Consider the following 27,041-nt stretch of genomic DNA (forward strand, 5'->3'; position numbering starts at 1 on the left):
CTCTAGAGCGGCGTATCTTCTAACAATCATATCAGACAATGGATTTTAACGAGTTTTGATAGAAATGCAATCATATCTAAAATAGAATGGTATTATCAATTCTAGAGCTGCCTTTTACAATCTCACGGCAAACGACCTGGTGGAACGCGTAAATCGAATGATGCAAGAAAATGTTAAATTCTCCCATTCCAATGGTTTAGAGTGGAGACAGGCGCTGAGCGAAATGATGGTGGCATATATAGATATCCCCCATATTGCAACAGGTGTAGCTACATTTATTAGAATAAGAGCAGGGGTTCTAGATCAGAATTATATCCACATTTGATGCCTGAGGAGATGCAGGCCAAAGTAGATTTAAGGAGCGAGAATGTAACGAGTTACCAGAGGAAGTAAGGGAGAATTGGTTAAGATTGCTGCAGAGGGGAAGTGAGATAATTGTAGGAGACATAGTGAAGGTGAAGAAACCATTTAAGGTACCAAAAGGATGTTTGATGTTTTACCCACTGGGACTGTTATAAAAGTGTGCCTGAAGCATGTTGTGACAAAGTATAGAAGGAGCTGGAGAAAAGACAGAGTGGCAGTAATGGGTCAAGGAGATGTGGTGGGGATTTCAATAGATGTAGGAGAGAGTCACCAGGAACCGATGATAGAGAACAAATTGAGACAGAAGGGTGGTGGTGCTCTCAAAGACAGTAGGGGGAGAGCCAGGAATCTATTGAGACAGAGAAAAGTGTGTTGGGCAATTCATGAGCTGGGGAGGATTACATTGGTCCCGACAAGTGTGAGGGGAGAGATGAGCTAGTAGTGAATGTAGTGGTGAACGTGTAGGAAGACTGTGTCGCACATATTACAAACCTTGGTATTTCAAAGATTTGCATTTACCTCCAGCTGTGAGCTGTTAGCTGTGAGCTGGAGGTAAATGTGGCCATACTCTGGATTGGGCAGACCCTTAAATCCAGCGGTAATAGCATTCCTGCCGCATTTAACAGTTACCGCCCAACCCGTGATCCGGCCTAAATCTGCACTAGGGATTATCTAATGTAGGAAAGGGGGCATGGAATCATATATGATATAGGGTGATTAGTATATTAACTTCTTATAGGTATAATGAGATGAAGTGGCATATATTGTGGTAATGCTGGCCATGCTGGCTGGCATTGGGTGTCCTAGTATAGTGTCCCTGCCATGGAAGGAGCAAAGTGAGGGTGGCACACAATGCATGAAAATGCCAGTAACGGTAATGCATGTCCTACATGGGCGTAGCTGGGGCAGATGGTTCTACCTTTATGTGAATAACAATAAATGGTCAACTACTTAAGTGTGTGGATCTCCTTTACCATTACAACACCTTTGCCATGACCACAAAAAATGCTCTGAATATTACAGACGTTTTTAAATAACACATTTCGCATCAGTACCCATACACTACAACCACTCCATTCAAGCCCATACCATAAGCACACTGTGAAAGACAATTGTACGCTTGGAATAATAGGCTGACATAGGGGTTAAATTATTCAGCAAAGTAGTCACATGCCGGAGGGCTTGCTTACAAGCTCAACAATTAGCACATCATGACCAACAACAATGCGCTTGCAATAATATGCTCCAGATAACACATTTCCAGTCCAATTTACCCCAATAGCCAGATACAAAAAAGAGGACACCAGTGTAAATGAGATTTCAAAAAGAGATAATATAAAAAGTGAAATCACTCCATGCATATACAGTATTGTCCTAATACAAAGTCCATCACACTCCAAATTAAGCCTTAACTCACATGCCACTACTACTGCACAAAACTGTTTAAATATTAGGTAATGCACATCCATGCTATAGTTAAAATTAGTCTTGTAAAGTAATGGTGTAGCAGGAGTGACCCACCATGGGCTAATGCATGGTAACCGGAAATGCTTATGGCATTGGATCATGTTGGCAGATTGTGACCTATTGTGCTCAGCCAACAAAATCCTGACGCAGTCCACCAAAATGTATCACAGAGAGGTTTCAATGCTGGGTGCCATTTAAAATCTCTGGTGCCAGAATGCTCTGTGGATTGTACACATTGGAGATGTTTGTGAATTTGCACCAGGAGGTTTCAGCATCATTCTGAATGCCATCTGAGGATAGCAGGCAGAGGAATTTCATTATGGTCCTTTGGCTCATATGAGAGGGTTGAGTTTTTTAGGAGACACATGTATGTACTTCAGGGAGTGTTGCTGGCCACTTCCCTTATCACCTGACCAACAGTGTTGACCAACAGAGCACAGTATGTGTGCAGGTTAGTGTTAGGTTTTTGGTTGTTTGAGGTTGCTCCCAACCTGCCAAACAGCATATTAAGGAAGGCAAATTCAGAGCCTCGGGTCTTCATTTTGCAGGCTTTCTCTGTAGAGAATGTTTTGCCTCCCATAATCCTTAGCAATTTGCTCATGTTAATGAGGGGAGTTTCCAGAGTCCCTTTTCCACTCATCTGTCAATACCCTGATCCTTATTACACACTGTGTACATTACATCTATATAATAGAGCACGAGAAAGAGATGGAGAGACAGAGTGTTACTATGGCACAGAGGAAATGTGAAATGCTTGGTATAGCCATCAAAGGCAAAGCACTGTAATAAGTTTATTTTGAATCTCATTTAATATAACATGAGATTTAATAAATAGCATACAAAACCCTTCAAGATGACATTTGGGAGACCCTCTCTGTCAGCAAACATGTCGACTCATGGGATCATGTCCCGTCTCCCCAAGAGGGAACCTCAGGTTGGGCGGAAATCAGGAACTCACTGGGAGAGACTCCCTTTGTGGAGACAAGAACTCCTGTTCCATGAGGAAACTCCCTAACCCTCTTGCCCTTGAGACCATGACACGCATAGAGTCTGCTGAGAGACAGCTTGAAAGCACTAGGGTATGTTATTGCAATACTCCTTCCTTTCTTCCCGTGAATATCGATACCACCAAGACCGGGAAGACTGAAATGGACATGCTCTAGTCTATAGTCATCTTCCAGGAGTAGTGTGAAGTAGAAGATGGATGGAGGTATACAAACTACTCTTTTTCCAAATACCAAAGGTACTGGGAAGAGGTGGCCCCAAGGAGTCATGTAGAAAAGACTGTGACTCTCAGCTGGAGAGGATCCAGCTGTATGATATAAAAATGAAAAAAGGACTCAATGAGAAGCAAAGAAGGAAAGAGCTTAGCAGTATAACGCAGTTGTACTCAACTCCTTCCACATTCAATTAAGTTTGCTTCATCTGTTATCCTTCCATTTATGGTCATGAATTCACTGATATTATATGATATATTATGATATGGCATTTATATACACAAGTGTTTCAAGGCACGACTAGGCAAGGGAGGGGGGACAGAGGGAAGACCGACAACGATCATACTAGGCCAAGTGTCATTCAGATAGTGCAAATGCATGGGAACGGGTACTGTGCGGTACATGGGTTAATAGAATAAATAACAGTAGGTAAAGTACGGCCAGCAGGTGGCAAGTGCAAGGGTAAGAGCAGAAATCAAGTGTCAAGTGCTGGTAGTGGGACTGAAGGGATACTGTTATGCTTGAGCTAAAACATGGCGCTGGTGCGCAGTGCATTCTGGGGGCACTCAGAGCCATAATGGATATTTATTCCATGCCTCAGTGAAAAGCTGTACTTACTTTGCTGAAAAAAACATGCTTTCCAAACCTGGTATGCAGCCAGTCAAGGACATTCTGCTGGAAAAGCTGGTTTTGTTATGTCTTGCTATGAGTTATGGAACAGTTTTCCGTGGCGTTTGTTCTTAGACGAGGAGGGAAGCGCTTTGCTCCTTGAGGTTACTGTCGGTTGACCCAGCTGGCAACCAACGGTCACTTATCAATGCGCAAGCGCATTGCTAGAAGGTTCGAGAAATTGCCACCCCTGTTTGAGGAGTGCATATATGCGGAACCCCTCAGCGGTCAGACGAGATAAACACAAAGACCTCAGTCAGAAGGGGGACGCCTTTGTCCGACATACCTGTGGGCTGTTGTGCTCTCGGCCTGGCTGTTACCGGGGTCTTCCAGCCGCTTCTGGCAAGATGAGGGATTCAGTTACGCCCACGGTGATGTATTTTCTTTTGAATTCTCTGTCTTTTCTGTGATTTATTTCTGTGTTATCACTTGTTGCTTCCAAGCTATGAATAAATAGCCGTATAAGTGTTCATTATTTCACTAACTGCGTATTTGGCTGTGAGTTATTGCTTCGCCTACCTGCGTTCAAATTATTTTTCTTTGCTCTACACATGTACTGATGATGAAGTGTCCGTGCGCATTTGGAGAGCAAAACAGATACAGAAACAGTCCCCAAGTGCAAGGGTTGCCAGGAAGGTAGTGCACTTAAGCGCCTGGCAGGGGAGGGGACCTGGGCCCGAATTCAGAGGGTGGCCAGGTGACCAGTGCAGTATCAATATCAGCCAGGTAGTCAGCAGGGGAGAGGAGGAGAGAAAGCAGAAGCAAAGAGAACGGTTTTGAGCTGTTTCCGGAACCGGAGATGATTCTCCTCAAGTTTCATGGAGGCTGTTCCAGAGGGAGGCCCCGGCAGAAGAAAGAGATCTACCACCAACTCATTGCTTCGAGAAGCGACTATCACTGAGGGAGTTGGAGGCGGATGAGCGAAGAGCTCGAGAAGGTTATTTAGGAAGAGAGAGTTGAAGGTATAGAGGTCCAGGCCCCAGAAGGCCTTGTGGACAATGCATAGGGTTTTGAACTTGATCGTCACAGCTACTGGGAGCCAGTGCAGAGATTTCAGTCCTGGAGAGATACGATCCCTGGGCTTGAGGCCAAAGACATGCTTTGCAGTCCTGTTCTGGATGAGTTGCAAAGGGTGGAGGGTAGAAGCAGGCAGATTTAGAAAGAGGCTGTTGCAATAGTCAAGCCTAGAGGGAACCGGAGCTCTAGAGACAGGGAGCTTATGGGGGAAGGAGAGGAAAGGAAGAAAACCTCTAAGTAGGTGCAGCTGGTAGTGTGACTTCTTAGAGACTCTGACGTGGGTAGTGAAGGAGAGTGTGGAGTCGAAGATGACCCTGAGGTTTTGTGCCTCACAGGTGGGAGCAAGAGGAGGGCCAAGAGAGGCTGGCCAGAGAGTGAGTGGAAAGGAGGGGTTGGGTGTGCCAATGAGGCGAATCCCGCTCTTACTGGCAATAAGGAAGAGATCATTGGCAGCACACCACTCCTGGATGGCGGACAGACAGTCAGAGATGAGAGAGGGAGAAGAGGTGGCTGAGGTAGACAATGCCATCTGCGCCACTAATCATTTTCTCTTTTGACTTATTTATTCACTGTGATTTAAATCCATCAACATTGTTTATCAATACATTATTATACCTTTTCCTGTATGATAAGATTGGTATTGACACAGCAAACCAAGTCATATAAAACAAAACACCACATGCTGTAAGAGTACTACTGAATTCCCGCAACAATTGTATGTTTATGTACAAACACAGCCCTTATTTTCCTTGTATAGGGCATTTCATATAAGCATTTTATAATGATTCAATGTTCTAATTTCACATTGATATCGCTACTCCATGTATTCACAATATTCTTTTCTACTCCGGGTCTGACGTTTTGGTGGCCCTACCGTTTGACCACCTTCCTCAGGACCTTCTCATGAGTTGAACCCTGGCACTGTGCTGTTTCCTCTATCCCACTTGCACTCAGCGCTCTGCGCACCCTTGAAACCCGGTGCTTGTGAATGTTCAGCTAGCGTGTGCCGCCTCCAATTAATCTTCCCATACAAGTTTCAATTGGTGCCAAGCAAACATTGGGCAATATTGGCTGGACACAACTGGCATTCCCCATGTAGTGCTCGCGTGGATGCCCACTTTTGGCTTTTATAATCTCGCTCGGCAACTGTATGTGTATCAGACTCTCACTGGTCTATCTGTCAATGTGGATGAGCGGGTGAGCTCCTTTAAATCATGTAGGCCGGGGTAACTGGCAACAAATCTCCACTGTGCTAATTGCATCCAAATTCCTGGCAGACCCAGGAAGTTCAAACCTAGAAGCAAGAAGCTACGTCGGGGAAGTGAACCTCCAGTCGGGAATACGCCAGCAGCAGATTACGGGAGTCTTTTGCAGGCCGCAGCAGAGTAGGCCTGACTGGAAGCTGGGAACCAACCAACGGTGTTGTGACCTCAAGGATGTGGACCGAGCGGTCCATTAACTATGCTGATACCGTCTGGCAGGGGACCTCGCAGATTCAAAGCACATTAGCAGAGAGTGGAAAGAGCAACAGAGAGAGTGTTCAACAGGAACGCCTCAATCCACTACCCCAGGAAGAACTAGCGGCATGGCCCCAACAGATAAGAGTTAACGGGAGTCACAGAAAAACCAGTAGGGGATTGGGGAAGTGTGCAGGGTGCTGAAGCTAAAGAAGGAATCAGGAGTAATCTCCCCTGTCTCAGTAACGGTGTCAAGAGTACCAAATGGAAAGAACACATCAGGAGTAATCTCCCTCATCTCCTGAGTTGAGATAAAAGTATCAAGTGTGAAGATTACACCGCTAGCAATCTTCCTCGTCTCAGTTGTTGTGTCAAAGAAACAAACATATCTGGAGTACTTTTCCTCAACAATCTATCATCAGAAGAGATATTCAGGCTAGAGAGTGCCACAAGTACAATCTCCTTTGTCTAAGCGTTAAAAGGAATCAAGGACACTACTGGGATAGTTCCCCTTGTTTTCATCCACAAAGAGAGGGTAAGGAAGGACAAGAAATAACTGTGTCTTGGAAACAAAAGGTGTGTTTGACTTTTAGTCTAGCCTTAATAGAAGCCTGGGAAGAAGTGCAAAGGTTGAAAAAACGGTTGACGGAAACTATCCAAAGATAGCCAACGACTGAACCATTGAACTAGGAGAATTAACTTGTTCTTCTGGTTTTTTCACCTAAATTGTTGAATCAGAAAGGCAAAAGGTTATTAAACTGCAGTCGACCAGGAGGAGATAGCAATCGTTGAACTGTTGGGCCAGGAGAAGGGAGTCATTCTCCTGGTGTTCTCTACAAGTACAGAACTGAACTATTATCGGAAACCACTAGAAGTACCCTCCTAAGGCTGATCCCATTGAACTTGGAGAAGGCAGTCCTTCTCCTGGAGCCATTTATCTTAATGTCTTTTTGTTAGCAGTAGGGCTATGGTAGGTTAGTTTGGACAGAGGGCGGACATTTGAGTTTGATAACAGCCCTGACCTCCTGCACCCAAGTTCTTCTTTAGTTAGGTTGGGAAAACCCTGTAGGGATCGGGAAAGATAGACTTTATCTATTATTATTTGAATAATGATAGTTGCAAATATGCCTCCCCTTTGTTCGACACCTTACTCCAGCAAGCCACACAAAGTATTCTAATATGGAATGACACCTATGCAATGTGCGACAAGTAGCTAATTTCTTAGCTCTTATGTCCGATCTGGGTCTTCCTCAACTAGTCTCTGACCCCACTCACAGTCTGGGTAATATCCTGGACTTTGTTTGTGCCTCTAAGGCTTCCACTACTATTTCTTCTCCTAGTCCTGTGCTCTGGTCAGATCACTTTATGGTTCCTTTTTCTGTTTCTCAGTCTGATGTTTCTCCTGCTGTTTTCAAACTCCCCATTCCTAAACGTAGTTGGCATCGGGTCCCGAACCACGAGCTAGTGGCATCCCTCCAGTCAAACTGTGCTCAGAATGCACTGTGTTCCTGGCTAACACTGGATGCCTCCTTTACTACAGCTCCGCTTAGGCTCTGCAAGCAAAGGAGCCGACCCTCTGAGGCTCAGTTTTCTGAGGAACTCAGAACCCGTAAGCTTCTCTGCAGACAAGCAGAGAGGAAGTGGCATGCTACTTGCTCATCTGATGATAAAATCTCCTTCCGCCGCACTTTGTCAGCCCATCATAAGGCTGTCATATTTGCAAAAATAAAATGTTTTCAGCCAGAAGGTGGAGCCCGCGATAAGTGAACCTAAGACTTTGTTTGACCTGGTTCATTCCCTTTTGTCTCCAGCTAAATCGAAATCTCAGGCAATGCTGTCTCAAGATCTTTGTGAGTCCCTCTCTTGCTTTTTTCAAAACGAGATTGAGACCATTCGTCAAAATATTGGCGATACGGCCGCACAGAATGCAGTTCCTCACCGTCTCCATGTGGCCCCTTAATCTAATTCCTCTTGGTTGGCTTTTCCCACCTTCTCCGGCCAAGATGTTCTCGCGGCTATCCATCAGCTTAAATCCACCTCGCCTGCAGACCCGATTCCTCTTCTTCTTCTTAAAGAAATCTCAGCTGATATTAGTCTTCGATCACTACAGCAGTCAATTCCTCATTTCGTGATGGTTGCATCCCAACTGCCCTGAAAAATGGTCTTGTGGTCCCCTTACTAAAAGAGACCCTCCTTAGATCCTACTATGCTTACTAATTTTCATCCCATCTTTCTCCTTCCCTTTCTCATGAAGTTGCTAGAATCCTTGGTGTCACCTTCGCTGTCTTTCTTTCTGGAGTCTACTGGCTATTTCGATCCCGCTCAGTCGGGTTTTCACCCAGGGATGGGCACTGAGTCAGTTTTGACATCTGTGCTCGACAATCTCACCTGCCTGGTGGATCAGGGTGGTGTTGGCACGGTGATACTGTTAGATCTGTCCGCTTCTTTTGACACGGTTGACCACCCCACCCTGATGTCCCTGTTATCGGCGGCAGGCTTATACAGCCAAGTTCTTACTTGGTTTTCTGCTTTCCTGGCCAATCACTCTCAGTCTGTGTCCCTCCCTCCCTTCTGTTCTAAATTGGTCTTGCTATCTTGCGGCGTACCTCAGGGCTCTGCACTATCGCCGACATTATTTAACATATACATTAGGCCACTTCTCCGCCTTATTCAGTCACATGGGTTTAGGTTTTACTCCTGTGCCGATGCCACGCAGATCCTGGTTCGTCTTGACCTTACTTGTCCTGACACTGCAGCTCGGCTTAGATATTGTCTGGTGGACCTGGGTGCCTGGATAGCAGCTAATTGGCTCAAACGCAACAGCGACAAAAAAGTGGTGTTGGATGTTGACACCTCCAATCCTCTTTCCTTTTGGACGCCTGAATTCTGGCCTAGCTCTCTGGGCCCTTTTCCTTTGCCTGCCTCGTCAGTAAAAAACCTGGGTGTAAAAATCATCCCATCGCTCTCTATGGAGGATTAGGTTGCATCGACCTGCAAAGCTGGCCACTTCAAGTATAAAATCCTGCGGAAAGTTCTTACTTTGATTCCGGTTCAGCTTCAAGCTCCAGTTGTAGCAGCTCTTGTGCTTAGTACAATGGATTACTGGAACTCGCTCTACCGTGGCCAGCCCTGCTATCTCATATACTGCCTCCAGCTTCTTCAAAATGCCGCAGCCAGGTCGATTCTTCACCCTCCGATGGGGGCTCACATGTTTCCCTTACTTCGACAGGAATGCTCCCCCTCATTCCCTGCGAGCCATCTTTGATCATCTGGCCTTCCGTCGGTCTCTTAAACTCTCTTGTTTTAGATTCTCTTCTGTCGCTCTCTTCTGTTTCTCTGCTGGTTTAGCGCCATGATGCCTTTTGGCGTATGTGCACTCTATAAATGTTTTTAACATAACACCTTAAACGTGTGATTAAGTAGAGATTGACATTTTCATTGATTACTGTTTAACATAGCATAACGAGCACAACAATCTCTATAAGTGATCTTTTTAAGGTTCAAATATTGCAACTCACTATCAGCAGAGTACAACAGTGACGACTGCTGCCTTTCATTAGGCAAGGACACCTTAAAAGTGTGATTGAGTAAGGTTTAAAATTTGCATAACATGAAAACCATATTAAACTCAATAAGATGACATTTCTTAGGTTTAAAAGTATCCCTTCACTTTCCATGGAGTATGCCAGTGAGGAATGACACCTTGCCAGTGAGGAAGGACACCATAAAAGTGTGATTGGTGAACTTCAAAACTTGCATGAAAAGTTGAGTTACGTAACACAACATAACATAAACAGCACAGCAATGTAATGGAACACAACATGAATAATGCATAAAACGCTATAGGATGTCATGTTAAAAGTCTCAAACTAGCCCTTCTCAATCAGCATAGAGAACCGGTGAGGAAGGGGATCGGTGAAGTTCAAAATGTGCATTAAAAGTTGAGTAACATGACATACTGTAAACAGCACAGCAACGTAATGCAACATAATATGAATAATGATTCAAATATTATAAGATTACATTTTACTGGTCCAGAACTAGCCCTTCACTATCAACAGAGTATAGTTTTGAGGAAGGAATTTGGTTGAGTTGGAAAGAACACCTTAAAAGTGGGATCTGTGAAATGCAAAATTTGCATTGAAAGCTGAATAGCATAACATAATATAAACACATAAAACTCTTGAATACGAATATTTTTTATTTTTTTATTTTCTTGAATTTTAATAAAAAAAGAAATGTTTAATTTTTACAAGGGTTTTTGAAATTTAAAGATTCACGTAGCAAAAACGTGTTTTTCTGAGTCCTGACTCCTTACTTCTCTGTCACCTTTCTAGTTTCAATGGAACCAACGTCCCCCTCTTCGACTACAGGATCGAGGTCAGACTTTTCTCCAACTTTGAGTGGCCCTCTAACTGTGCCTGGATGGTTTATCGTTAAAAAAGCTGACTCTATTAGCTTCACCATTGTCATAGTCCAACGTGTTGTCTCTTCTGAGATTAGCCTGTTCCACACAACATCTTCATCTAGCGTTATCATCCCTTGCAGACGAGGTTGAAGATATGTGTCTCTACTTTGTTGAGTCATGGGGCACTGGAGCACTAAGTGTTGCAAAGTTTCCACTTGATCTATTTTCTTGCATATGCGACAGCTATTGTCCATTGCCGGGGAACGATGGGCTAGAATTTCATGTGTCATCAGTAGGTTGAGCCTAGCCTTGAGGAACGTGCCTCGCATACCTTTATTTGGAAATTTCAGGCAGTAGTTTTGATGTTTCTTAACTTTGTTAAATGTCGGGGGAAGATGGGTCAATAGTTTGTTAGTGCTGGCTGTGTCAATCGTCGTAATCCAGTCCATCAGTTCCATTTTTAATTTCACTCGATCTGGATTGGTTATCAAGTCTTCTTCTGTGCAGGCTATTTCGCTCAAGATGTGTTGATGCCTTGCCGCCCAGTTCTTAAGAGCCCTACATGAGCCACTCTTGAGTTCTTCTGCGATGATGTTATAGATTGGCAAGGTGTCCGTCATCAGGATTTTTCTCAATAATCTAATTTTACTTTGTTCTACCAATGAGGCTAAGGAAACGAGGCCCGATTCTCGTCTGATCGCGGGCATAGACGTCGACTTTGGAAGGCCCAGTACCGATTTCCAGACGTGACCTTCCAGCTTCTGCCATATGGTACTTGGGATGTTTAACAATGCTTCCATGCCATAAATGATCGACGGAACAACCTTCCCCTTGTAGAAGTTGATGGCAGGTAACAGAGAAAATTTGCCAAATTTCTTGTCCACCAATCTCGTTTGTGCTGTTAACATTCTCGCCTTGGTCCATAGCTGATCTTGCATTGCTTTATCTCTGGCCGATCCGTCAATGATCACCCCCAAATATTTGAACTCGTTAACGACTTCAATTTTTGTTTTATCCAGATATCATTTGGGTGGTCAAGACGACTTCTTTGTTGTTTTGGTCAAAACTAGCACTTTTGTTTTTGGCATATTGATTTCCAGGTTGTTCGCTTCCGTGTATCTTGCCAAATTCGTTAATTTGCGTTGTAGTCCGATTTGTGTTTGATCGATGATAATGGCGTCGTCTGCATAGAGCAGTCACAATATGTTTGTTTTTCCTATTTTAGGAGGAAAGGCTCTGATGTTTTCCTCGTCAATTTGATAGTCCCAGAGGAAAGCGATAAACAGTGCAGGAGCTAAGGGACATCCTTGCTTGACGCCTCGCCTAACCGGGATCTCCTTTGACAGTGCTCCTTGTTTGTTCAGTTTCACCCTGATCTTAGTATCGGCGTGTAATGCTTTTATCGGGTTCAAAATCGACAGAGGGCATTTCCAGACATTTAGCTTGACCCACAATTTTGCTCTGTCTATTTTGTCGAACGCTTTTGACAGGTCGACAAATGCAAGATACACTCTTGGGGCTCCTTCTCTCACCTTCGCCTTCAAGATGTTAATCAGTAAGATGTTTATAGCGGTGCTTCCGTTTTTCTGGAAACCTGTTTTGAAGGTGTTGTTGCAGGGAGTAGTTTTGGCCCAGCTTCGGAAGTGGTCTAATAACTGTGTTGCAAGGATTTTCCCCACAATGTCCAGAAGTGCTATAGGCCTGTAGCTTTCCGGGTCTTCTCTGCCACCTTTTTTGTATATGGGGACAATTATGGCCTTCAACCAGGTTTTAGGGATCATGTTTGTGTTTCTGTAGTGGGTAAAGATGTTGCTGATCGCACCCGCCCATGCTTTTGGCGATTGTTTGAAATCTACGTTGCTCAGTTTGTGGATGGCATTTTCAATATCGTCCATGTCTGATACGTCTACCCAAAATGCAGTGGATTCTTCAGCAACCTCAAGTGCTCTCTCTCTTGCGGGGGGTCAAATTGGGCCGCTAGGTACGATTCCCATTTTTCCTCTGACACCACGTTAGCAATTTCTGTACATGTAGTCAAGTTCGTTGTTTTAATTAGAGCCCAGAAATCACTCGACTTTTTTGTACTAAGGGTCCTCAGCATTTTTCCGGCATCTTGTTGGTACAACAGGAGTTTATGATGTTTTAACCAATGTTTGTACCCTCTAGTTTCCATTTGCCATTTCTCCCATGCTTCTTTGGTGTTTATTTTCTTTGCAGTTCTTTTCCATTTCCGGACAATTGTCCTCTTTTCGACTACCTGTTTGTCGTAGGCATGCTTTGGTTGTGCTGCCTGTCTTTGTTTGCCAGAGACTGGTCTCCTGTATGGGAGCAGCAGCGGGAGATAATTTGGACGCTCTACACCACCCTCGGGTGCGTGTACTTCGTAGGTCTGTCCGTAGTTCCTAGTTATCTTCAGAATGTCTGCTTCCGTCAGGCATAATCGAGATTGCTGGTTGTTCACCTCCACGTTGAACTTATATGTTGGATTGACTGAATGCTTTCCTTTCCATGCACACGTCAGGAGGTTATGATCACTGTGCATAGTTCTTTGGACTTTGAATTCGAGAATACTGGGCAAAAGGCCCTGGGAAGCGTAGATATAGTCCAAGGTGGCTTTGGAGTTCAGATTTTCCCAGGTCAGGATGTTAACTTGGTTAGGAAACAATGTTTCGATGTTATGTAGGTTCCTCAGTTTGGTGACAGACCTCCAGGCCTTTCCACGTTTAGCTGTGTTCCCTTGTGGCGTCCTGTCTTTTATGTTCATTTGGGGTCCACTGCAATCAGTGTTCAAATCGCTGCACAAAATGACATCAATCTTTTCGAACTCCGAGTAGATCCAATCTAACGTTTCACCCATTTTCCTGCAGTAGGCTTTTGTAGTTGTCCGTTGGGGGTTCCAATAGGTATTTATTATTACTAGTTGGCTAGTATGTGCCTGTTCCCGCTCTGTCATTTCATTGCTCCATGTTTTCAGTATGACCAGCGTCTCGTATGATTCTATTAGTTTTTTTGGTGTAGAGAAATCGGATCCCATTTTTATGGCTGTCAAGAGCCCCGAAGATGGACGACCCAGCAAGCCTTTTACAGCCGGCGATATTTCTACTTCAAATCCATCTAGGGTCGGTTTTTCTAACAGCCATGTCTCTGGGAGACACACAATATCCATGCTGGTTAGATCCACATCGCTCGCCGCTGTCAGGTGAGCGTGACCTCGCGTATTCCATGATCCCAGGGTGAGTCTTTCAGCAACTGCATCTATCTATGTTTTGGCTGATCCTGTGGAAGATGGTACCGGGGTCAATTTTCGCTGCTATCTCTGTGGTTTTGGGTTCAAGGTTGCTTTTAGCCATGACCATGGACCTTGTGATGTTAGCTCCACATTTGTTTTTCCTGAATTTCTATCATGACTTTTCTCAGTTGACTTCCTGCGTGTTGTTCTCCTTGGACTAAGGTTGATTTCTCTCTGGTGGTCCTCTGGTCTGGACCATGCGTTGTGATTGCGCTGACCATTCTCATAACTTTCTTTCTCAGATCTTTCTCTCTGTTCATATGGCTTTTTGTTTTCATTGTTCTAGCTGGCGTCGCGACGACAATGGTATTGGTCCTCCTGACGGGAGTGTCTATTAGGAATAGAATACATCTTTTCGCGCCACTCTTTGCCCATTCTATTTGCTTGATATCGCTCTTCCGTTCTAGATATATATTGATGTGTTCGTTCCTCCATGCCTTTTGCATGTCTCAATGTATCTTCGCTGATGCTTTTATTTCTGACAATGTGAAGACGATTTTCTCCAGTTCTCTAACTGCGGTCGGGTTTATATGTTGGATTCCTGCTGCCTTAACGTGAAGATATGCCTTTGCTGTAATTCCTCTGTGATAAGGCTCCAATAATTTGATATCTTCTGACTTAATGCTTTTTAGTGTTGTTGTTTTGCTTGTTATTTTTAGTATAGTTTTCCTGTTTAGGATCATGTAGCCTTTAATTTTTTTGGTTTGTTCAATTTTGAAGATACGTTCGGCATCATCTTTTCTTGCATTTTTGCTTTGCTGTCCATTTACATTTTTCAAATCTCTTCTTTGCTCTGGGGTTGCTTGCCTTCTTGGTCTATGCCTATCCTCTTTACTGTCTGTCTTGCTGCTGTGTCGTTTCTTGTTTTCGTGAATATTTGAATTTGACTCATGACGCTCTTTGGTGCATACCTGGTCCTTTTTTCCATAAACTTTCCCCACTTCTTTTCTACTTATTGCAGGTTCTTGTGATAACGTTATTTTGTCCTCCTTATTTTCGACGATGAACACCTCCTGGTCTATATCGCCGGGGTAGTCTTCCAAATGTTGCGAGAGGGTCATCAAGTCTGTGTCTTTCATGAACTCTTCAGCTGATCTTGGGGAGCCACTGGTATTTCATGCCTTTTTTGCTAATCCAACGGTTTCTACACATTTCTTTTCCTGGGACGTATTGTTTGGATTTGACTTCTTCGGTTTTTGGTTGTCTCCGTTGGGTGTTCGCGACGACATAACCGCCAAATCTTTACTTGTTACTTTAAGTACCACCGGGGTACTTATGGCTAGGTGACTTGTTTCTCCCATTTTCAATGCAGAGGTGGATCCCTGTTTTTTTTCTTTTGCCTTTTCTTTTTGTCTCCTGCAATGCACCCAGTTCTTTCAACCTTTCTCTGACGTCATTCTGGTTCCGTTGTGTGTACTCCATTACCGTTTGCCTTTTCTTCTCTGCTTGGAGCGAATCTACTAGTTTTTTTAGATCTTCTACTTTTTTCTCCCAGCATTTGTGATGGTTGGTATTTCTTTCTTCTAGGGCAGTGATGTATCCTTCAATGTAGGTAATTTTTGTTGTTAAACTTGCGAGAATCGAGGTATTATCTTGTACTCCATCTTTTATCCCCTCGTAAGGCTTGCAGAAAGGGGATAAGGCGATCGTAATGGCTGACATGACCGTTAACATGTCAGGTTTTTTACTTAGTGAATCTTTTTGAGTTGATGAGGATATTTCACTGAGCCGTCTGGTCTTGGGGGACGGTATCGTGATCACTGGTCTTCCAGAATTTCGGGACCTATCCATAGACGCGTTATCCCTTGAGTGTTTTCCAGGATGATCATCTTCTGACCTGTTTAATGTCGTGGATCCTCTGCTCCTATGCCCTAGATGATTATTTGGGTCCTGAGCCCCTGGTCTAGCTGGGGTCAAAGGTTCTTGGGTCCTACTAATGTGGATTTTAGTCCAGTCAAAGCGATGGTCGTTCATCTGTGGAGCTTTTGTGCTGTCCACCTGTTTGCATGGTGGCCTTTCTAAGTTTAGTGTTTGGACCTGTACATTTCTTTCCTCCTCTTGGGTGGTAATATTTCCTTCTCCCTGATGGTCCTTTTCCGTTTGTTGCATTGCATTGTTTGATGTCATGCTCTCGTCCCCTTGTTTCCCCCCGCACAATTGGTTCCTTGCGGTGGTATCTGGTATATTGATATCCCTTTGTGCTTGATTACTGTCTGTTATTTCCTTTTGCCGGTGACTTCTGAGGGGGGCGAGGTTTGCCTGTCAGTGGGCCTGACGCTTGATCTCACACTGGGTCAGTTTTGCGAGATTTGCTGACTGGCGTAATGTCCTGAACGGCTTCTAAAATTTCTGCATCTGACAATTCTGATTCCGTGTCTAGTTTTCTTTTCTGGTGGTTAAAAAAGAATGCTTTTATAGTGCCTGACATCAGAGGTGTTGGAAGCCATTTCGGTTGTGCTGCAATTCTTTTGTATGGTTTTTGCTGCCTGGTTGCTGCCGCTTTCCCTTTTGTCGGTTTTGTAATGTCATTTTCTTGTTTTTTCTTCTGCAATTTCAGATTTGTGGTAATAACATGAGCTTTGTATCATGGATATACTGTCATTTTTTTCCTTTTTGTTTTTGCCAGCAGTTGCTTGGCCTCTGATTCTGAACCCGACTCTGAATTTTCGTCCTCGTCGGTTTCTACTTGAATCGTTTCGTCCTCGTTGGTTTCAAGACCGTTGTCACTCTCCCCACTGATCGGTCCAGATGTGCCTTTTTTGTTGGATTGAATAAGGTCTATGGACTTTTGCATGGACTTTTGTCTGCTCCTTTCTGTGGACGCATGGACAATGTTCTGTACAGGCCTAGGCTCCATGTGCACCACAGCCATGGTACACATTTTGTTCTTTTCTATATGCTGATTCAGGGGCTGGATTGGATTTGCATCTGCCGATTCTTTTGAATTTTCTGTGTCCGCTAGCTGGTTTCGGATGCCTTCGGCATCTGTGACTGCTGCGCTCGAAGAGCTACTGCTTTCACAGGGTACTGGCTCCGCCCCTTTGCTGACGCGCACTCGATCGCCGGCACCAACACCAGCGCAACTCCAGGAAGGGCAGGCACGGCAGGCGCCGTAAAGTGCCAATGTACTGGCACCCACACTAGCCCCCCCACTGACGTCTATGTTTGCTATGCAGCGCTGCTCAGGGTCCGACAGGGGCCACCCTTCGGCAGTAACTGTCGGAGACCCGCTCGCCATGTTGGCGGTTGGCTGTGCGCTGCACGCAGTGTTACACGCGTCTCGTGAGGGAGAAGGTGAGTGGCTTTAGTCGCTGTTGGTTGCTTTGTTGTCTTGTGTGCCTTGGTATTTATTCCTTTCCTGGTGGTCTTGGGTTTCATCTTCCTCAGTCCTTTGCACCCTGTGGGGCGTGTATCTCTGAGACTGACCCGAACTTGTTTGGGTCATGTCGTCACTATGGAAGTCTTTCATATTACGCACCTTTGTTATAGTTTTAGTGTTTGAGTTTTTGTTGTTTTTGGTGCTTCTAACTCGACGGGGACTCTGCTCCGAGTCCATATCCATGTCCAAGTCTGTGGCTGTAGCTGGATCATCCAGCTGGTCATTTCTTACAATTTTCCTCTCTGGGTGCTTTGTTTGTCTTGAAGGTTTCCCATTAGGCTCCATACCTCGCTTGCTCCGCGCAGATCCCGCGGACTCCTGCAGACTCCAACTCTCCTCACAACTCCGCTCACCGCTTCCCTCTAGGTGGGAGTTTTTAAGTCCTCCCACAGTGGTAGTAGTAGACAGGGGTGAAGGACTGTAGGGACTCCTGCAGACTCCAACTCTCCTCACAACTCCGCTCACCGCTTCGCTCTAGGTGGGAGTTTTTAAGTCCTCCCACAGTGGTAGTAGTAGACAGGAGAGAAAGACTGTAGGGACTCCTGCAGACTCCAACTCTCCTCACAACTACGCTCACCGCTTCACTCTAGGTGGGAGTTTTTAAGTCCTCCCACAGTGGTACTAGGAGACAGGGGAGAAAGACTGTAGGGAGTCCTGCAGACTCCAACTCTCCTCACAACTCTGCTGCATAAAATGCTGTAAGATGATTTAAGACTCCAAATCTTGCCTTTCACTATCAGCGGCTATGCCTCTGAGGAAGGACACCTTAAAAGTATTACGGTGAAATTCAAAATTTGCATTAAAAGCTGAGTTACATAACAAAGCATAAACAAAAATGCTATAAAATGACATTTAACCAGTCAAAAATTAGCCCTTTATCCTCGGAGTACACCAATGAGAAAGAATGACTTAAAAAATGCAGTCGGTGAAGTACAAGATTTGCTTTAATAACTGACCAACGTAATGCAACATATCATGAATAGTGAATAAAATGCTATTGGGAGACATTTTAAAAGTCCCAAACTAGCCCATGATTATCAGCTAGTGAGGAAGTCCACCTTACAAGTTGCTTTGGTTAAGTCTTAAATTAGCATTACAAGTTGAGTAACGTGACATAGCATAACATGTACAGCAACTTAGACTCTATACTATGGGAATTTAAAGGTCAATCATTAGCCTCTCTCTATAAGCTGTGTATTCAGAGGAGGAAGGGCATGATAAATGTTGGTGAATTTCAAAATGTGCATTAAAGGCCGTGTAACATACATAACATGTATAGCACCTAAAACTCTATCAAATTAAATTTGAAAGCTCCAAAAGTAGCCCTCAGTATAATTGGAGTATATATATATGATTAAGAACACATTAAAAGTGGCATTCTGTGAAGTTCAAAATGTTCATTGATAGCCGAGCAACATAAACAGTGCACAAAACTATATAAGTGACAGCATTATTTGTTTTTAAAGTTTGTCCGTTCCTCTAAATGAGCCAGACAAACTATATTCTGAAAGGAAATGTGATTCTCAGTGTAGAAAGAAAATGCAAACCATATACACAGTACATTTCCGGGGTAGACATAAATCACATAGATTTATTTATCACTTACCAAGTTCATAAATGGCACCTTGATGTAAACTAAGCCACGTTCTTCACAGAACATGAACCACCAGAAGGTAAGTTTACATGTAGGTTTATTCTCCAGTTCTTAAGTAGAGAAAGCACTGGGACATGCATCCAGCCCAGCACATTAGGTCCAACTGCCCCCAGTAGAACCCAGCACTCCAAACCCCCACCAACACTCCATATAGAATGTCAGTGACATCACCACACCATCATGACACACATAGCCCATAATCAGGCCCCAGCACAGATTATGACACAGCAACATAAACAGTGCACACAACTATATAAGTGACAGCATTATTTTTTTTTTAAAGTATGTCCGTTCCTCTAAATGAGCCAAACAAACTATATTCTGAAAGGAAATGTGATGCTCATATACACAGCACATTGCCGGGGCAGACATAAATCACATAGATTTATTTATCACTTACCAAGTTCTTAAATGGCACCTTGTAGAGAATGACGTGTTAGCTCACGCTCTGTGTCTCGCTGCTGTCACGCAGCATTGTTTTGTTTATGTTTAGAGCTTGGCTGCCGCGGGACCGCAGTGAGGCAGTTGGGGAGATAGCGAAGACAGGTGTTGGCTCTGTGGGGGCTTTCCAATAAAGACACTTGAGCTCACCCGTACCAGTGTGTCCTCAATCCTTTCACTGGTGACGAGGATTGGCGGGGAGCCCCCGCGGAGCACGAGCAACAGGGGCCACTGCTTCCCAGTAACGGAGCGAAGCGGAGGTGAAGGGCGGAGCAGCTGAAGGCGGCACCTGCAATACAGCCTGATCGTACTGCGGCAAATTGGGGCCGCGCTGCCTGGATGCAGGCGGCGCTGCGGTGCTGCAGGGAGACAGTCTCCCTGGCGCTGCTTCTAGCCCTGAGGCTGTGCTGAGGCAGAGGCGGATGCGATCCTGTTTGGGACCCACCCCACCAGCTCCCATTGGATACTGAGGTGGGGAGCAGACCGGGGCACGCCCAGGGGAGGAGGTCCTCGTTTTAAGGAAACAAGCCCAGTTGCCATAGAAAACTACCTCAGCAGTAATAGGTCAGGCAAGGGAGCAACTGCAAATTTCACTGTAAGGATTCAAAGATTCGAAAGTTAACAGATTCTATGGGCACACTTGGCCTGTTTACAAACAGATGTGGCACAAACATATGTACTGAATAAGAAGGAGAAAAGGGAACATTTAATACAGCAAATCACTCAAATAAAAGGGCTGGAGGATTTGTTATTCACCACAGAAAATAGCAGAGTAATAACCCCACTAACATGGCGGCAGCAAGCATGGCCCCGCCGCCGCTTTTTCTATCTGAACCGGGCACTCCGGCAATAAGGTGGGATAGGTGGAAAAGACTGTTTGACACTTACCTGATTGCCATAGGGGGGGAAAAGTTTGCTCCAGCAACAAAGGAGGCAATATTGCTCCACAATTTGGGTACTGAAGGTTGAAGTGTTTATGATGGGCTGCCTGATCCCCCACAAGAAGGACAAGGGGATTTAGATCAGTATTCTGTGGCGGAGAGGAAGTTGGAAATCCAATTTGAAGCTAGAAAGAACATTACGTTTGAGAGACACACATTTTTTCCAGAGGGTACAAGATCCACAGGAACCAGTGGAAAACTTTATTGCTGCATTGAGGTCTCTCAGCCACACATGTGAGTTTGGCCGCTAACAGACTCACTTATCAGGGACCAATTGGTCCGATGCACTAATAACATGAAATTCAGGAGAGACTGTTGTCAAAAGATGTGTCACTGGAGTCGGCTGTGGAAACAGCAAGAAGTATGGAGCAAACCCACAAGCACATGTCATCTATGAAAGGCGACAAACAGGAAGGTGAAGTGGCTGCTGTGAGAGGATTTCGCAGAGGAGTCCCGAGCAGGGAAATCAAATGCTACAAATGCGGGAGCAATCGCCATATATCCACAAGCCTGTTCTGTCCTGCGAGAAACATTTCATGTTTGAAGTGCAAAAAGAAGGGACACTTCGCGAGAGTTTGTCGGGAATCTGGACTGGTGCAGAACATTGAGTTTGGTGGAAGAGTACCTGAACAGGAGGAGAATTCAGCAACGTTGCAAAACAGCCAGGTAAAACACGTGCTGGAAGTATCGGAAGTTTCACACAAGGGAGGTGCACCGTGCGACGTGTTTATGGTCAACGGTAGAGTGGTAACAATGAAGGTGGACAGTTGTTCACTTTGGACCCTGATGACGAAGGCAACTTTTGAAGGTTGCATGCAGGGTGATGTGAAACTATTAAAGGAGCACAGGATAGAACCTTATGCGTATGGCAATGTGAGAATTGGAGTTTTGGGGAAGTTCCAAGCTTTTATTAAATATAAAGGGAGAAGCTGTGATTCTGAGGTGTATGTTACTCAAGAAGGTTCATCTCTCCTGGGGTGGGGTGAACAGCGTAAATTATGAATTAGAATACAAGCAAGTGCTGAGGAACCTATTGCTGTGGCTGAGCTGAGAGACAAATGGGAGAAGGAATATCCAACGGTATTTAAAGAGGAGTTGGGGATGCTGAAGGGGTTTGAGCATGAGATACGGTTAAAGGCTGGTGCCAGTCCAAAGATGCACAAGGTGAGGCCAGTGCCTCACGATCTGAGTGAGAAACTTAAATTGGAAGTTGAGTCATTGTTGCAGAAAGGAATTATAGAGAAGAGCGAAAGTTCAGAGTGGTTGTCAACGGTGGTGGTCGATGCTAAGTCAAATGGAGACATTAGAATCTCTGTGTAGATCTCCGGGACCTTAATTGGCACATTTTAATAGATAGACACCCTTTGCCGATTATTGGTGACAAGTTGTCAGTGCTTAATGATGCCAAAGTATTTTCAGTGATCGATCTTTCTCAGGCATCTGATCAGATTCCCCTGAAGGAAGACTGTCAACACTTAACAGCGTTCATAACAGTTTTTTTAACATTTAGATATTACAAAATGCCGTTCGGGCTTGCCTCAGCGGCGGGCGTGTTCCAAAGGACCATGGAAACTGTGATGAATGGAGTAAACATTATTGTGTTTCAAGATGATATGTTAATATATGGAAACTCTATCAGAGAACATGATGAGGTTTTAAAACAAGTGTTAAGTAGATTGAGGGAGGCTGGGTTGACTGTGAAAAGAAGCAAATGTAAGATTGCTGTTGACAGTGTGGAGTATCTGGGGCATGAGATCGATAAGCATGGAGTGAAACCTAAGAGGAACTTGGTAGAGGCTGTGAGATGTTCTCCTGTGCCAGTAGATAAGGAGCAAGTGAGATCATTTTTAGGTTTAGCCAAATATTATCATAGATTTGTGAAGGATTTTGCCATAGTGTCCACACCTCTCAGAATGATGCTCAAGAAGGGTAGAAAGTTTGAATGGACTTCAGAATGTGATGCGGCTTTTGATTGTATTAAGCAGGCGGTGAATGAAGCACCATCAATTGGAAGGTTTGATCCCAAAGATAGAATTGTCTTAGTAGTTGATGCGAGCATGTTGGGGTTAGGTGTGACTTTGGTACAATATAACAGGGACAACATAGAAAGAGTCATTGCATTTGCCTCCAGGGCGCTTAGGGGTACGGAGTGCAAATACTCTGTTATCGAGAGAGAAACGTTGGCAATGTTTTGGGCCGTGAGTCACTTTAAATATTTCTTGTGGGGGAGAAGATTCATAGTCAGATCGGATCACAAACCCATGGTGCAGCTTTTTGAAAGCAGTAGGTGGGCCATGGGTTCCCCCCGGATAAGTAGGTGGGGTTTGGGACTTCAAAATTATAATTTTGATGTAAGTTATCTGCCTGGGAAGAAGAATGTTGTGGCAGATTGCCTGTCCAGGCTGCCGGTTGGAAATGTACTAGTGGATAAGGCAGAGAAGGAGGTTGAGGAGGAGTCGGTAGTAGCGGAGATACAAGGTGCCGTTAGTCAGGAAAGGTGGGCACAGGAAGAGGATTTAGATGAGGATCTTAAATTGATCAAAAGGTGGACAGTGGTGGGATGGCCGGACAGGAAACAACTTGATAGTAAATTCAATGTGTGGTGGGAGATTAAGGAAGAGTTGAATTTGTACGAAGACAGGTTAAGAGGGGACGGTATATAGTTCCCCCATAATCTCTTAGATCTGTGTTGGTAGAACTTGCGCATCAGTGACACCCAGGGGAAGGAGCCATGAAGAGGAAATTAAGACAGAGCTATTGGTGGCCAGGGATTGACAGGAGGGCGGAGAGGTATGTCAAGGATTGTATGGCTTGCCAAACTAGTGACAAGTGCAGAGTTGTAAGAGAAACTCCATTAGTCCCCAACGTCAAACCTGATCAGCCTTGGACCAAGTTGGCGGTGGACATTATGGGTCCGGTAGCGGGATTAGGTGAGGGCCTGCGATTTGTGTTCATTGTGGTGGACTTTCACTCTAAATGGATTGAGTGGGAAGCAGTCAAAGAGGTCACGGCTAAGGAACTGATTGCATTCCTAGAAAAAGTTTTCCTCAAGGAAGGAGTTCCTGCCGAAACTGTGTCAGATAATGGAGTACAATTTGTGTCTGAGGCCATGATAAAGTTTCTAACTAGTTATGGAATAAAACACACTAGGACAGCGCTGTATAATCCCAAGGCTAATGGACATGTAGAGAGAGTCAATAGATATCTGAAAGGGGGTTTGCAGATGGCCATGAAGCTGAGACAACCCTGCAGGGAAGTGTTGAGTTTGTTAACTTGGAATTATGTAACCACTCCACATTCCGTTTGTGTCCATTAAGGGAAGAGAACCGGGAACAAGACTCTGTCCTGGATGGCTAGGAATGGCCAGAGTTGTTCAAGTTGACAGGGACCACATTATGAAACCTATTAGCTCGAGTCAGGAAAGAAACAAGGAGTTGTTTGATGATAAGATGAGGGTGAAAGATCATGAATGGAAGGTTGGGGAGTGGGTTTATGTCAAAAACCCCAGGCTGGTGAATAAATGTGTGGAAAGTAGATTCCTGGGTCCGAAAAAGATATGCGCAGGAAAAGGGAGTGTGGTCATCCTAGAAAGGGGAGAAGTGTGGTCCAAAGAAAGATTGGCAAGAGCTGTGGATTCGAAAGAGGAGTGTAACAGTGCAGTAGCGGTGGATTCGAAAGAGGAGTGTAACAGTGCAGCGGCTTTGCGGGTTGATAATAAAAATGCCGGCGGGTGGTGCGGAAAACTTAAATGGGTAAGGTGTTACGCTCACCTGGTATCCACGGGAATGCCACCCAGCCAGTTAGTCGTTGGTGCCCTTTTCTATGACTACCTGGTGTGGTTCTCGATGTCGATGGGATTCCGCCTGGAAATGAAGGCTATATTAGGACTGGACGACCAAGTTAGGTTTTCCCCCACCTCCCTTGTGTTTTCAGCTCCACCTGGTTCTCCTCTCACCTGGCTGTCGGAATTGGTGAGCTCTCCGTCCTGCTCTCTGGGCAGGGGCGCGTGGTCTCTTGTGTGCGCGGGCGGTCCAGTTACTTCACTGACTGCGGCCCTTGTAGTGTCTTTCAGGTAGGTCTTATTGCGATTGATGACGTTGTTATTCTTGCATGCCTTTTCTCTCTTCTAAAATGTCTCTTTTTATCTCCCTTAGGTGCGCAGAGTATCCGCGTGGAGAACTGGGTAGGCTGGTTCTCACTGGTAGATGATGGCGCACAATAGCGCTATGATGCGGTAAGGAGGCGCTTTGCGCAGCGCAGCAATGTCTTGTCCTCACTGACCTGTGCTTTTCTCTTTTTCGTAGGTCGTGGTGTGCTCCCAGCGCAGATGGAGTTCCGGAGCTATGCCGGTCGAAAATCAGCCAGCCAGTTAAGTCTCTAAGCGCTTTGTGGTTGTAATGTCTCTTTTACCTCCTTTAATAATGTCTTTCTCCCTTTTTTCAGGTCCTTCGATCCGGGCGGCAAACTCTTCAAACAGAGCTGCCCAGTGAAGGATGGAGATTACAGGTAAGATTCTGCTGCTAACGATGTTCTTTGTTTACTGCAGGTCCGGAATTCGTCAGGCTCGTGAGAAAGCTGGACACGGTGAGCGTCACGTTGCTAGTAGCAAAGTAACGCGAAGCGTGTTGTCTTTTTCGGGTGTGGTTTAAATAGCCACTGCAAAGTAGTCCAGGGAAAGTAGTCCCTAGGCCACCACACCCAAAACACTAGACCGCATAGCTTAGTTCTAGGAATCAAGCTATGTGGATGCCTCCATGTTGGCTGAAAGCTCTAAAAAGTAGTTCCACAAGCAGATGTCTATCTTTATGAGCCTGGCACCAAAGGCGCCAGGACTGGCCCCAAGAGGGCCTGAGAAGTGGATGCCAGGCCTTATAAGCGATCCGAGTCCTGATTCCACCTGGCCAATGAGCTTGGGAATTGTATAGTATTAATAGTGTACTGTTTAGAGTTAGAAATGTTCTGGTTACTTTGTTACTTTATTTCTGTTAAGGGGAAGATGTGTAGAGAATGGCGTGTTAGCTCACGCTCTGTGCCTCGCTGCAGTCACGCGGCATTGTTTATGTTTAGAGCTTGGCTGCCGCGGGACCGCAGTGAGGCAGTTGGAGAGATAGCGGAGACAGGTGTTGGCTCTGTGGGGGCTTTCCAATAAAGACACTTGAGCTCACCCGAACCAGTGTGTCCTCAATCCTTTCACACCTCTTATGTGGACCTTTCGGGGAGAACTGTTAATTTAATTGATAAGTGGCAAGTTTTGAGGGATGAGTTTCACGCCAGCTCTTAAGTTTCAATAATGCCCACATGTTTCGTCATTGTATTGATCACCCTCTTTTGCACTTTTCCGGAGTTTCATGTCTTATTTTAACTTTAGCTCCATTGCAGGTCTTTGCCCTGTGATGTCTGTCGGCATATCTTATGTTAGTCAATATTTATACTGCGCCCATCACTACTGTAGTGTTACATCTCCTGCGCTTGTCCAAAAAATTGCATATTGTGACACTGCCCTGTGTTGCCAGACCTTAGTGGGGGAAGGGGAGGTGTGGGAAAAGGGGGGGAGGGTTTGGGGAGGAGGTGATGGGAAAGAGAAACTAGACAATAGGATGATGAAATTCAGAGAAGAAAAAAATGGAATGAGTGGGAGGGGATATGGTTCTCGAAGTAAGGATCCATGTTTCTAAGATGTGATAAGTATGACGGAGCCAGCATTGTGGCCTTGTCGGGGAGGGAGAGAACCAAGGAGGGAGCCCACCCATCGCGACCGCGGTGCCTAAGTGCAAGCAGACCCCCTCTCGACTCCCACCTTATCTGCACAGATCACAGCCTCCAGACTGCAACAGTGGCAGGCCACGGGATGCCAGTAGAAGCAGAGTGCATCCTGCCATAGGGTGCAGAGAGCGCCACATCGGCTGCCCAATGCGGAGGACGCACCATAGGGATGCCCAGTACCAAGGTGTGCTGCGACAACTACTACACCAGCGTGGCTTCAGCAGACTGTGTCTGCTGGTGCACGCCCAAATTGGAAGACCACTAGCCAACCTGGGAATTGTTAATTAAATAAAGGCCTCAATGAAGGCCTTTACCCCACTGAACCACCAGCATATTATATTAAAAGGCCTTGTGGAGGCTTTCACATCCACCGTCCCTGGACCATCCAAGAGACCAGAGGAGACGAGAGTGACTGGAATGCATAGGCTATTGTTAAGATGGGATCTGAAGAGTGTTTGAGTGCGAGAGCAGAAAGTATGGGGAGAAGGAGCGGTGGAGTGTCAGTGGTGGTATTGGTGGAGGTAGTAATTTGGAGTGGACATAGGCAGAGTTAGTGAGGAAGAGGGAGTAAGTAGTGGTAGTGGGAGTAAAGGATAATACTGGAAGTGGAGTCGGTACTTGAGAGCGTTAGTGAGTAGAAGAAGCAGTAGAGTGGTAGTAGGTCACAGAGGGCGATAGCGAGGATTAAGTACTGAATAGAAATGGTAGGAACAACAGAATAGTAAGAACGACAGTGAGTGGGAGAATAGGAGTAACTCTCAGCATAGAGTGAGACAGAGATTATAACAGAGGAACACAAAGGAAGTAGAGTGGTAGGAAGGAGGGAAGAGAAGATAAAAGAGGTAGTGGGGTAGTTGGAGGTATGTGCAAGAGTAAGAAAGAAGTAAGATCAAAGGATGGAGGTGGAAAAGCAGAGTGAGAGATCGGAGGCATAGCATTGTGGCGGTAGGAGAACATCTTAAGAACCCAGTGTAGT

This window comes from Ambystoma mexicanum, chromosome 1p, assembly GCF_040938575.1.
Source record: "Ambystoma mexicanum isolate Mex_15411 chromosome 1p, UKY_AmexF1_1, whole genome shotgun sequence".
Lineage (NCBI taxonomy): Eukaryota > Metazoa > Chordata > Amphibia > Caudata > Ambystomatidae > Ambystoma > Ambystoma mexicanum.